This window comes from Xiphias gladius, chromosome 19 (genome assembly GCF_016859285.1).
Source record: "Xiphias gladius isolate SHS-SW01 ecotype Sanya breed wild chromosome 19, ASM1685928v1, whole genome shotgun sequence".
Classification (NCBI taxonomy): domain Eukaryota; kingdom Metazoa; phylum Chordata; class Actinopteri; order Istiophoriformes; family Xiphiidae; genus Xiphias; species Xiphias gladius.
This window is the reverse complement of record NC_053418.1, coordinates 5227156-5240028: the sequence shown is the minus strand read 5'-3', so window position 1 is coordinate 5240028 and position 12873 is coordinate 5227156. Positions and strand designations below refer to the sequence as shown.

Genomic DNA, 12873 nt, shown 5'->3' with positions numbered 1-12873 from the left:
AACAGTTAATATAGGAACATTCCACCCTTGCTGGGCTTTATGTTGTTTGTTTCTTATTTCTTCTTATGAATAACTGGCCGAACACAGATGGCTGGGCATCACGCTACGTTTCTGGCGTGGCCAAAAATGGATCTTGTTGCAAAAACAAAAGATTTTGGTCAGTCCCTCAGAACTGACTGCGAGAGCGGTTACACAGGGAGAAAAGACACAATTATAGCGGATTAAATTCTCTGTCAACAGTAGCCTCGGTGTACAGAAACATAATACAGCCATTAGAGATGGCTTGTTTTGACTGAGGGGGGTGGTAGCAATTACAGACACATGCCTGCGTAGCTGGCTATACTGTTTTTAGATGACATATGTCCACCTTTCAAAGCAGCAAGCTTGTAACGATTAGCATTGGGGGGGCAGGGGGGCGTCAAAAGGCAACCTGGGAAATGTAGGAACTGACTAACCCAAGTACATGATGCATTTTTTTAAATTTTCACGTTTCACATCACAAACGGACGATGCATACAAACATAACAAAGAGTTGTGTCACATGATAAGGCCGACTAAGGATGGATTCCCCTTTTGGAAGGATAATTCAGAGGTTGAAATAAAGATCAGGTTAGGATTAAGGATGTAACTCCTGTATGGCAACTCCATAGTAAATCCTCAGTGGCAGAAAAGCTTTGTTGTACTGACCTCTATGGGTTGAAAGTCTGAAGTCTGTTGCATTTGTGACCTCAACGAATAATAGCTGGTCACTCCTGTGTGTTTGTGTGTGTGTGCACACCTGCTTCCTGGTCATTAAACACGTACCTCACTTCTATATATTTAAAAAAAAAAGCTATGAATCTACACTTGAATCATACACAATGCAGGAGTATTTACCACAGCGCAAGCCAAAAACGTTTGTCTCTCCCTTTTCCCTTCCAGAGGCCTCGTAGAACTCCTCAGAGCTCCTCTGCTCACCTCCACGCCTACCGGAAGACTTGGTTCACGGCTTTGGCCTCCCTCTCGGCCCTCACCCAGGAAAACAGTCTGGTCCCGGGCCCTCAGGAGGACACGGAGTAACCGGGAGCGGCAGAGGGGACAGACCGGCCTCCCTTTCGAGCGTAAGTTGACATTTTAGCCATTCAAGCGTTTTTCGGACGGGTACATGCTGGGAAACAAATAAAACCGTCACAGTGGTGGGGTTAAACATCAATGGGTGGAGTCAAAAGCCACGCGAGAGGTGAATATTTTGACCCCCTACTGACTGACCCAGCTGACCGTCCCAGCTCATAAAAAGAGTCCGGGCGGGCTCATAAAATCGAATGCGCAGCTCAAAGAGTGACGCAATTGTGAAAGTTAGTCTGTAAGACGAGGGGCCACAGAAATCAATGTTTAGTTTGCCACGCCGCTGACAAATGTTAATGTAGTCTGACTATGAGACACACTTTAATACTTTGCCGAAAAGCGCAGACACGGGTTTTTTCAGTCTGTGTGGCGGCACACAGGGCTGGGGTCCGCATGCGCCGACACATCTCCTCCCTGCTGCGGGGTTGTAGAGCACGGAAGAGACCCCCGTCCGTTTTCCCGTCAGCACTGTCACGTTGACTGGGCTCATTCCCCGAACCCTGACCCTGACCTGTACCCAAACCCCTCCCAATCGCAAGAGTTGTTTTTGGCCTGGTAATTACCACATCTTAAACATTATCTCAGGGTATGTGCGTGAAATTTTCCACAGTGGGCCCTTCCTGCCTTTTGCGACGCATGGTGCAAGCGGCAGGTCGTATTGAAATTTTATGAACAGTCCCCCCCCAAGTGTGGTATTTGCAACGCTTCCGAAAGTTCCGAATGCGCAGGTTGTGATAGATGTCGATGTTTTTAACCTTTCGAAATACACCGTCCACCCCCCGGTGGGATGCTTCGGCTTTGGTTGTTGTGTTTTGGTCTGTTCCAAACTCCATCTTCACACAATCTTGGCAAATTACACGTTGTTTGACAGACCTAAGTCTCTCAAATTCTATCTCTTCACAGCATTTTAGGATCAAATCACTGCAACAGCTGTTGAGACACAATTGGTTCAGACTTGTGGCTCCAAAGTGCTTTCCACCCAAAAGGTCTACAGGCCTCGTATTCCCTTTTTTATGCCAAAAAAAATAGGCGATAAATAAATATGTATTTATTTTTACTATGTTAGTGCCTCTGTAACGTTGGTTCGATATCTCTTACACTCTTGACCTTTTCGTTATGAAAAATAAAGAGTTACCTTTCAATTTTTGGTACGTTATTTTTGGGCTTGTGCACAATAATGGGGGAATTTGTTAAGGGGTTAAAAACGCCATAACGCTTTTTTCTAAGTTACTTCTGCTATCTTTCCCCTCCCATGTTCCTAGCATGACACCGATATTGCGGAACAGGCAGAATCCCTAGCCACTGTTATCGTCAGTCACTCAGCAGCAGTGATTTAAACCGCTAGAACACCAAGCACGTGGTCTACTTGACTTTCCGTGTCCAAAATATGACCTCAGGGGTTCTGCTAGTCGCTGCGTTGATCTGGACTCAACCCCTGAACTGGACCTGGAGGAAAAAAGGAATCAGCCGAAACAGTCTCTCTTCGCAGAGACGCTCACTGTGAGGGTACGGTCTCGTTTCTCAGGTTTTCTTGTTTCGCAGAAATCCCAGCTCCGTTGTCATAGAAACAGCTCTCTGACATGAAACAGTGATGGCAAAACCTTTAAGAAGTCACTCTCTTCTCGCAGATAGAGATGGAGGCAGCCTTATAGGATAAAAACAACATGATGGGACCCGAGATCCCTGTTCAACCTTGTGAACACACACGCACACACACACAGACAGACACTTACCCACCACCTGCTGAGTCAGAAAATGGAAACTAAAATAAGTTGGGTCTGTTCGATACGCTGCTTGGCCGGATGATCGGAGCCTCCCTGCCGGGGCTCAGCCCTCCTCTGACCTGCACTCTCTCCCAGAGTGCACTGCTTCAGGCTTCAGAGCGGAGTGTAATTAGTCATCTGATCTCCCTCAGCACTTCCCGCCCCCTGTAGATTACAGGTTTCACATCATTACCTCCTGATGGGGAGACTGTTGGCCTAGCCGTCGCTGCCGGAGTCGTCGTCAGGTGGTGGTTTCTTCTTCTCCCTCTCCATTACCCCCCCCCCTCCATTCTTCCCTCACTCTCGCTCTAATCACAAAAGGAGTCCAAAAAATCAAAGGATTAATTCGGCGTCATTGGTTTAAAGCAATTAACTGCTCTTCCAGCTAATCCCCAGAGTTATGTCTCAAATCCAGAAATTGGCCACCGGAGATGCGCAGCTCTGCCCACACTACATTGTTTTTGCCTGGTAAATGAAGTTGAAAGAGGAGTTTGTTTTTTTTTAATTTCGAGAGAATAAATAAATAGTTTTTTCCAAACTCTTTGATGAAGAAAAGCAACTGTAAAACTCTGAATAATTAAGAGATTTATCTTTGCATTTCAATGTCTCCCCGAGTAGTTTCTTTAGCAGATAGTTAATCCGAACCATTCATTTGGGGTAATTAAAATAAGAACGCTATTTATTCAATCTAAAGCCAGCCAATTTGCAAAAGTTATTGGCTATTACAGTTTTGGCTGCAGGTTTTTATAGCTGCTCCTCGCGAGAAATCCGTGCTATACATTTTAATAGGCGCCTCATCTCCCCGATTTGCCACACTGTGATTAATTTGGTCACAGCTCATAGAGAAGTTGAATCATTTAGGCTGGCATTTAACGTTTTTAATGAATGCTTTATGCTCTCGGGAAGCTTCATGAAGATTTACTGTGTCATCACTGTGTGTGTGTGTGTGTGTGTGTGTGTGTGACATCTATGTATAAACCTCTAGCTGCTGCCTCCGTGGGGGTACACGTTGGGATGATCAACTTTTCTCAAGCGGTTTTTTTTTTTTTCGTGGTGTAGTAACAACATGCGAGCACTCGGGGGCGCTATGAGATTATATATGGAAACAGTCTTGACAGTAAGTCATTCTGACCTATAGTAACTTTACAGGTATTGCTGTAATATTTGCACAAGCACTAATCTGTTGTGGGGTTTTTTGGGTTTTTTTTTTGCACAGTTAGGCTCACTTATATTACCATTATTAAAATTTCTACAATCTCTTACATTTATGCAGCTTTTCTTCTCATATTTGTCATAATTTGATCAGAATCTCTTGGGCACATTAAACCATAGGTCTGATGAAGGTGCAGGAGACGAGAAACTGACCGCAACCTGCAGACATACTGGTTTTTTGGGTTTTTTGGCTCGAATCGGGTTAAGGTGTATCGTCTTGATAGCCCATCAGATCTATCCCCAGACCCCATTCGTGGGGTCCCGACAACCCAGAACACGGAGTCTATCCGGCGAAATTGAAGTCAATCTTTATTTATATTCACACTCATTGTGTTTTTAGATGAAAATTAAAAAGGCAAGGGAAAGAAGAGCAGAAAATGATAATAGCAATTGACAACAAGCCCACAGGAGGGTGCGTAAATTATTCAGTTGCAAGAGATGCGATACTCATTGATGAAATATAACAGAAAAAGAAATGTTTTAAGGCTGTTTGTTTAGGGAGGGAGAATTTGAGCAAACCTCAAGTTGTCAGGGAACCAAATAAGAGCGTAAAAACCGTGTGAACTGACCCTCTGTAGAGCAGGAGTACAAGATGACCGGCGCGGTCAACAATAAGTGTTACACACTGACAAATGCATCACACTGAGTTGTACATGGAGGCAGGCCGGCGCGGCGTGGGTTGCAGCGGGGGTCGCCCTTCAGCAACGGAGAAGGGCTCTGTGGCGAGGGAGCCCGTGGAATAAGTGCAGCGATGTCTCGCCCGGATGATGGCGTGTACACGTGACCTCATGTCCCTCCTGCCTCCCTTCAACTCCGCAGCACATGATAAATAATATCTCTAGGTTGTGCGAAACATTCTCCTGACACCGAGTTGAAAGATTAGAGCTCGAAAAGGTTAGAGATTAATAAAAACCTGCGCTGCTGCGAGAGAAGGGGAAACAGAGAACAGATAAAAGGAATGACTTTTTTTTTTTTTAATCTCTAGGTCTTCACACACTGCCACGTCCACCAGATATTCAAAAAAAGAAGTTTCTGCTCGCCAGTATCAATGTTTTACTAGCCTAACAACACTGTGAAAACTGATCAACATATAATAAAGATTACGGCCCAGTATCATCACCAGGCTAGAGCCATAAATCCTTGAATTCTACCCCTGTCCTCTGTTGTTCCTCAGAGCTGGGCTCCCACTACGATTCAGGTTTCTGCAATAACTGGAATAGTAGCAAGTCCTTTATTTCCCAGATCAACAGCGGTTAATCATAAAGAGGACAAAGGTCCAACCTGTCATGGCCAGGACATTATTGTGCGTCCCTGGACTGATTGTGCTAACGGAGCAGGGAAAAGAAAGCTGCAGGGGCGGCTCAACCTGTACTCTTGTCACCCGCTCTGCGGTGACAACCTTTCTGTTTGTGTTTCTAATTTTAGTCCCCCTTCGTCTTCCTTCCTCCTCTGGCCTATTCGCAGCTTTAAAGTCAGCGATCTGGAAGGCTATGTCAGGAATTTGCTGCCACGCATCGGGGGGGATTGTGTTTTGGATGAGGGACAAAAGGGCACATCGTAAAATGTTATCATACGCATTTCATTGGTGCTTTCTGCTGCCTGATAATTACCTTGGGTGTTAAAGGTGTAATCACATGATTACCACCATTCAGTGACTGATAACGTGTGCCATATGACTGGTTTCTCTTTGCCAGTGGTGCTCTCAGTAATTATTAGGTTTGTGCCAAAAAATGTCTTCTCATCAACATTTTGACGTTAAAAGTGCAAAGTTGTAACACGAAAAAAAAAAAATCACCATATTTGTAGTACACGTAGAAATGCGTTTCATTTGCCTCGCGCAGCCGAAATGCATATAATCAATTATATAAACACAGCAAATGTACATGAATTTTAACGGCACGTAACGGAATAAACAGCACGACAAATCTAACAACTAGCCTTCAGAAATTCATCCGCAGAGGGATATGTTGGGGCGCAGACTCACATAAAAGGCATTCGAAAGAAAACCCGGATCATTAGAACACGTGTAAAAGTGTGTTTCCTGTTAATTGCTACATTTTCAGATAGAAAACCAACAACAAATGGCGCCATTAGAACCAGTGTCTCTAATACTACAGCCCATAGACTTACATTGGGACTAAGATCTCAGTTTTGTTAGGCATCAGGCTTTTACCCCATTTGACCTTTCCCTATTTTAACAGTCTCTTCCTTAAACGAGTCTTGCTTGTTATAACCGTCCTCTGTTCCAGTCTGACGACAATTGAGTCCAAAACAAATCTTCGACACCAGAAGGCAGACGGCAAAACTGACTCCCAAGTCCAAGGCAATACGTTTTCAGGCCAAATGGTGCGACTGCATCCGCAACCCATAACTTATACGTTACAGCAGGGGACAAAAAAAATGTACATGAATTAGTTCAGTAACAAACAGTTTGTGACTTTTCTTAGTCTACTGTAAAATATCGCATTCTGTTAATATCCGTTTTTGAATGTGTGCCGGATCCATACTGCGCACTCATGATTAAAGGAATTAAAGAAGTGGATTCAAAAGTACTTTAAGTATTTTATACTCTATATTAATATATATATATATATATACACACAGTTTAAACTTACTTTTCAGGGTGTAAGTATTTAAAGACCAGGCTGAAGGCAAAGAGCCCTTGAGATGAGCAAACATTGAACGAGGCTGCAGCACCAGGGAATTCGCCAAGTGTCCCCTGCGGTCTGTGGGTCAGCAACTGCAAAAGATTTGACACCAGATGTTAAATACGATTCCTGTGCCATAAATTTTGATCCACTAAAGTCATGCGTAAAAATAGTTACAGTTCCTACACGTAGCAACTCAGCCGAAGTAGATGTAAACAACCCTTGTTTTGGCGATGTTCACTGTTTAATTTGAAATCTAGTTAGCTGGAGTCCAGAGCTAACGCAACAAAAAACACCTCACTGTCTTAATTCTGTCAACACAAATACTATAGAATACTTTTTTTTTTTTTTTATGTGACCTGGCATGTGCTCGTGAACCTAAACAACTTTTTCAACTTTGCAAAAAGCCGGGAGTAGGCACAATCACAACAATAAATCTAACGGTGAATGCGGGTTTATCTTTGTGTTTGCTACATCCAGCTTTCCTGCCAGGCCACCGTCAACCGTCAGCCAATCCAATCAACAGCAAGGCCTCCACGCCGCGGGGGCTGAGAGGGCTGCCTTTGGTCTCGGCAACCATCCAGCCCCGAGAAAAGTATTTTTTTCTACTAGTTTTCCCAGGCTAACGCTCACGTATTAGCATGATGATTACTTGGCTGAGTTTCTCAGAAGCATCATTTCATATAAAACTACTGTTGGTTTTTTTTTCTTCCAAAATTTTAACTACTACAATTTCTAACTATTATACAAACTAATATTTGTATGGTATTCGGTATTTCAGCTCATCTTAACATTTACGTGCTCATGATAGCTCCGGGGACAAGAATTCAGTCTGTTCTCACAAACGATGCTTGATTTTTGTTTCACCCTTCATTCATTCACTGTCACAACTGATGGTGCTTAAAGTCCCGTGGCTGCAAAGCCTATCGCGTGTTTGGATCACACTGTATGATTTTGACTATACATCACTTGGGATGAGCGTTTTTTATTAGTCAAAAAAATGCGGTCAAATGAGGTGATCTTACCATTTTTGATAGAATTTAACCCAATCACTATCTGCTGTACTTTGACTCTGAGGGTTAACATCCTAAACATCCGCCGGGCTGCTACTGCTAGTCCTATAACAACCTATTGCTATTTTATCAGTCCGCGTGCTTAACACACATTTAATACATTTAAGTTAAATACAGGCAGTGTGCGAATGCAATATAAACACATGCCGAATGCGAGCTTGGTGACATGTTCTTCCAGTTCCTTTTTTTTTTTTTTTTTTTTTTCATTCAGTTTCCTTCTCCCATCCGGGGAGGGGTTAAACAGTGGTCTCCGAAGGTATCCAGCCCTGTGTCACACGACCGCATCTCACCCCCCTCCGCACCATGTGACCTGCAAGTCCCAAGAGACAGAGGCTCCAAACAACGACAACAATAAAAGACAAAGCACAGCGACAATACGTGGTATGCAGCCTGGTGAAGACATTATCAAGTGTGGAATGTGGAGTTGAGGGGATGAGAGCGTTCACCGGGGCGCGGGTGAGGTCAGCTCTGTGCTCGCGCACATCTGTGAATCCGTATGTGCACATGTGGTATACGTATGTCCCACTAATATACACCGCATTCTCGTGTGTTGCGGCATGAGGTTGTCAGTGGATCTGACCCCACGTCATTTCTATCAGGCTGTCCACTCTGCGGCGCAAGCCCGCCTGCGGCGGCGTCTAAGGAGCGAGCGGTGAGCCAGGTGCTTGCCGAAGCTGAGTGGTTTTGCAGAGCAGCAGACGATCAGGGTTCGACCCCTGCTCTTCCCGATGGGGGTGGGGGTCATGTCTGCCTGAGCTGTGTGTGGCCATAGTACTTAAGATAGTATTTATTTTTAAAATAGCCCTTTTCTTATTGAAATAGTAAAGTCACATCCATGTCAGAGCTTGAGCAAAGATCCTCTAGATATGGTCATGAAGGCCGATTTCCAAGATTGTGGTATGTTTGCAAAAAGCAGGGTTTTGCAGTTTATACAAGTTCAAGATTCAGAGATGAGACGGCTGTACAAAATGTGTGATGCCAAATTCTTACCGCAGTTGGGAAACAGATTAAAAATTTGTGTTTTTTTTTTTTTTTTTCCCATCATGAATATCTTCTAACCATGTATTTCCACAGGATCTGGGAACGAATAAAAGAGATTAGATTGTGGGATTTTATGTAACTCCTCTGTTCTTCCCCCCCAAACCAAAGCCCGACAATAAACTCCTGGTCACTCCTACCAAACCGTCAATTAGGGATGAGCCTTGCTCCAAAACTAACAGACTCCAGACCCTCTGAAACACGCCCCTACCGGTTCAGAAATGAGGGGCAATACATCCTTGCCAGACTCAAAAGCAGAGAACAGAGGGCGGTAATGACAGGGAGCCGACTGATAAATAACACTTGAGGACAGTAAAGAGGGGCTCACTTGCCCCTTCTAAACAGAGATCCGACTATATCGCAGACGTCGATCCGGTTCTGTGTCTGCCTCCGCTGCCGGCTTAGAGGCAGCCCCCCCCACACACACACACACACACACACACACACACACACACACACACAAACACAAATTCCATGTTCGTACCTGCTAACACTCCTGCCTTGAACAGGCTGTATAAAAGGGGCTAGTGATTTAAAGGGTCAATGGGGTGCATTGGGCACTGGCAGTTTTCTCTCTGTGTTCCCCATCAGGAGTGTACGTGGCAGCGACGCTCTCCGAAGCTCAGTACTGAATCAAACAGACCACAGATTACTTGTTTGGTTTCCATTTCTGGATTAGCAGGAGGAAACCCGGGTGGGCTTAGGGGGGTTGGTGGGGGATGTCTAGAATGGCTGGTGTATGAGTGTGTTTGGGGGAAAAGTTGTGTGGGAGCTTGGGGCTCCATGGTGTACTTTGGTTTGGTTGCCAATAGTTTTGCTTTCACAGAGCCAACATACGTAGAGATGGTCTTAACCCACCCCTTCTTGTAAGGAAAGACCAACTCGAGTCAGTGTTTTAACTTCGCTCCGCCTCCTGATGGGGTTGCGAATAAAAAGTGCCTGACCCATGACTCTCTGCCTTCCAGATAAGAATGATGAACTCTAGTTCCCTTTTTATTGCCTCCATCGGCCTTTTGGAGGAATTGAAAGGGAATCTGTCTGAAATCATGTCTTGTTACTGTGAATGTATGAAGTTAATGCGGCTGAGATGCATTTTTATACAGTAAAAAATAACGTTTGTCAAACATGATAAACAACCTTTTGCCAAAATGTTTAACCCTTGTTTTTGACAAGGACTTTGAGTAACTTCTAGTCCTCCTTATCCATTTATGATAAGATGTACTGTAATCCGCTTTAGCGTGTGTGTGTGTGTGTGTGTGTGTGTGTGTGTGTGTGTGTGTGTGTGTGTAGTGGTGGTGGAGCAGCACAGAGTGAAAGGGGAAAGTTTCTTGCCGGGAAGAGGGGGGGGGGCTGGGAACAGGGGCAGCAGTGAGCTAGCACACATTTCAGGAATGCCACACAGTCTGGGAGCCGTGTTGAACCCACCCCCACACCCCCCTGGCTTTAGCACCAGGTAGTGGGGTGGGTGGGGGTGCAGGGCGTCAGAGGCAAACATGAGGGGGAACAAGTATTCTTTCATTTGCTTCTCACTCAGGTTTTAGAGCTCATGCCTCAGGGCACAAAGTCTAGACCAAATGAAACGGAAGACACAGTAGCAAATAGCCAAATAAATAAATAAATGTTTAAAATGATTAATAAATGTAGCTGCAGGTCAGTGAATTTAAACTAGTATGATATGCCCATAAGTAAAATGTAGAATGAGGTGTGCGGCTGAAAAATGAGTCTTAGTTGCAGTGAGCACGAGCAAGCTGGTGTAAGTCGACGCACTGATTAAAGCGAAAAGGTTTCTTTTCCAAAAGACAGATGTTAAATGAATGCGGTTGAGTCTTTTCACTCTAAATTAAAGGGGTTGCGATTACACCTTACTGGCCAAAAGTTTAAGTTTGCATGCTATAGCCTATAGTCATTTGACTGGCTGGGGTGGTTTTTACCCTCAAAATGGAGATTTGAAACCTAATCTAATGCAGCATGAACATTAAAGGAGCACCCCACCAATTTTACACATGAAGATCAGTTCACTCACTTCATGGTTAGGCAGGTTTTATACCCCGTCCGCACTTCTTGTCGGGCGGTCGCGAAACTTCAGAAACCCCCCCCCAAACACCTTTCTGACATCTGTCAGACGTCGGACACAGAGACGTCATTTCTGTAACTTTCCGTAACTGACGACTGGACGTTCACACCCACTTCTCGATGTGGCCGGTCGGCTGTGTGAAGAAAGGGAGAAAGTACGCTGGGTTTGAACATCTATGTCTAGCACTATTTTATCTGAACGACCGAGTGTAACACTATAAACATCTTCCCGGAGAGACTGTCTGAAAAACGTGCGCCTTCGCGCCCCCCGTTTTTAAATGATGTTGCATCTCCCACCTCTCTATGATGACCAGCTTTCCGCTCCGTCTTCGGGCACGGCAGTTCGGATCAGGTGTGAACACATCGTCGACGCGGCAGGTCTTGCAAAAGCTAGTTCTTACAGACCGTAAATAAGCCCTTAGTCCTACAAAGCCTGTAAAAACAGTTGTGTATGGCCTTCAGCGGCTGTGGAGTCTGAGGGGAATAACCCTGATGAGGTCACAGCGATGTTACCAGGGACTCCATTTACAGCTGGCATTTAAAATGCGTCTCACGTCAAGTTTGTATCCAGATATGATTTTAGCCTGACTACATTTACACCTGGTATTAATATGTGTCTCCAGTGTCCACGTCGAGATCCGATTTGAAATCCGATCGCTCTGTCCAGTTCACGTCACGTCCTCCTCCTCGTTTGGTCCAAAAAAAAAAAAAACAACGAGAAAGAAGAAGAACAGAAGAGCCATAATCTCCACTATTTTCTCAGCCATTGCTTCACAAATGGCTCGGTTGCGATGTGAATTGCCAAGTTTCGCACGGTGCTTTCGTCGGACCAAACTGAAAGCAGACACTTGGTCCCGTCCTCATTCCATCCACGACTGTCTTGATTAATGTCCATAGTCGAGGCCTGCTTTTCCTGACTAATGGCTGCTAGCTGCCTAGCCGCCTAGCCGCCGCCTCGCCAGTGACGCCGGAACAGTCGCGTGCGATTCCGCACTTCCGCCCACAGTTGTTGTGTGTGCGTTGACAACGCAATCGCACATTACGCTTGTGCTCACAATGTGGTCACAATGCGTCCCCGACCACCTCCGGAGGTGGTTCTGGCCGATCGGCTCACAGTCCCTCCTCGACGCGTCTTGGGTGCATTTACACCTGTACGTTCATGTGGTCCAACCCTATCTGATTGCAATGTCATCACCCAGAACGCATTTTAATGCCAGGTGTAAATGGGGTAAGGGCTATCAAATTTTTAATAGAAAGTCTGTGTCACAAACTGGGGGTGTCAAGTTTGAAAGACAGGGTAGGGCCAATGAAAGATATCAAGTTGCATTATGGGAAATGTAGCACACAACTCATAATAGGGGGCTCAAGGTTAGGATATACTTAAATCTGCTGCTTTGATTTTGACCACTCTTTTTTTCTTTAAGCTGTCTCCCACAAGCCCCAAACTTTATGAAAGTAACCTGCTAAGTCACAAGAGTATCCCTTCAAAGTGTTGAGAAATTATCATTCTGTTTTTGCTTGTGTGTCTTTGTCATCAATCATGCTGTCGGGGCCAAACCGCTGTGAATGATGAAAGATGTAAGCAACAAGTGGGCGGACACTGAGTCAACTGTGTGGGACTTCTTTTTTTTTTTTTTAAACAAAAAAACCAAAAAAAAAACAGCTGCTAACTGGTCTGGTGGTGACACAGTAGAGCGTGACCATGCTGCGGTCCATCCCAGATGTATACTGTATATCCGAGGTGTAGATGCTGTTGAGTCAAGACTCTGAAAGCTATTCACTGAACCTCACTGTGTCCGGATTAAGTGTCTTAAAAGTACACGTGATTTTTAATGTAGAAAGAGAAGAGCTAAGAGAGAAAAAACAGTGTAGCTCCGACGGTTCTTGAATCTACTTTTACTGAACTAAAACTTAAATGTTGTAGGAGAATAAATTAATTACATTTTAAGAGAACTTTAGGCA

General features: G+C 44.7%; 1 pseudogene; it reads left to right on the top strand.

Annotated features, from left to right (window-relative positions):
- Window positions 1–9823, top strand: part of LOC120804903 — a 33578-nt pseudogene extending 23755 nt beyond the window's left edge.
- Window positions 9824–12873: the final 3050 nt, after the last annotated feature.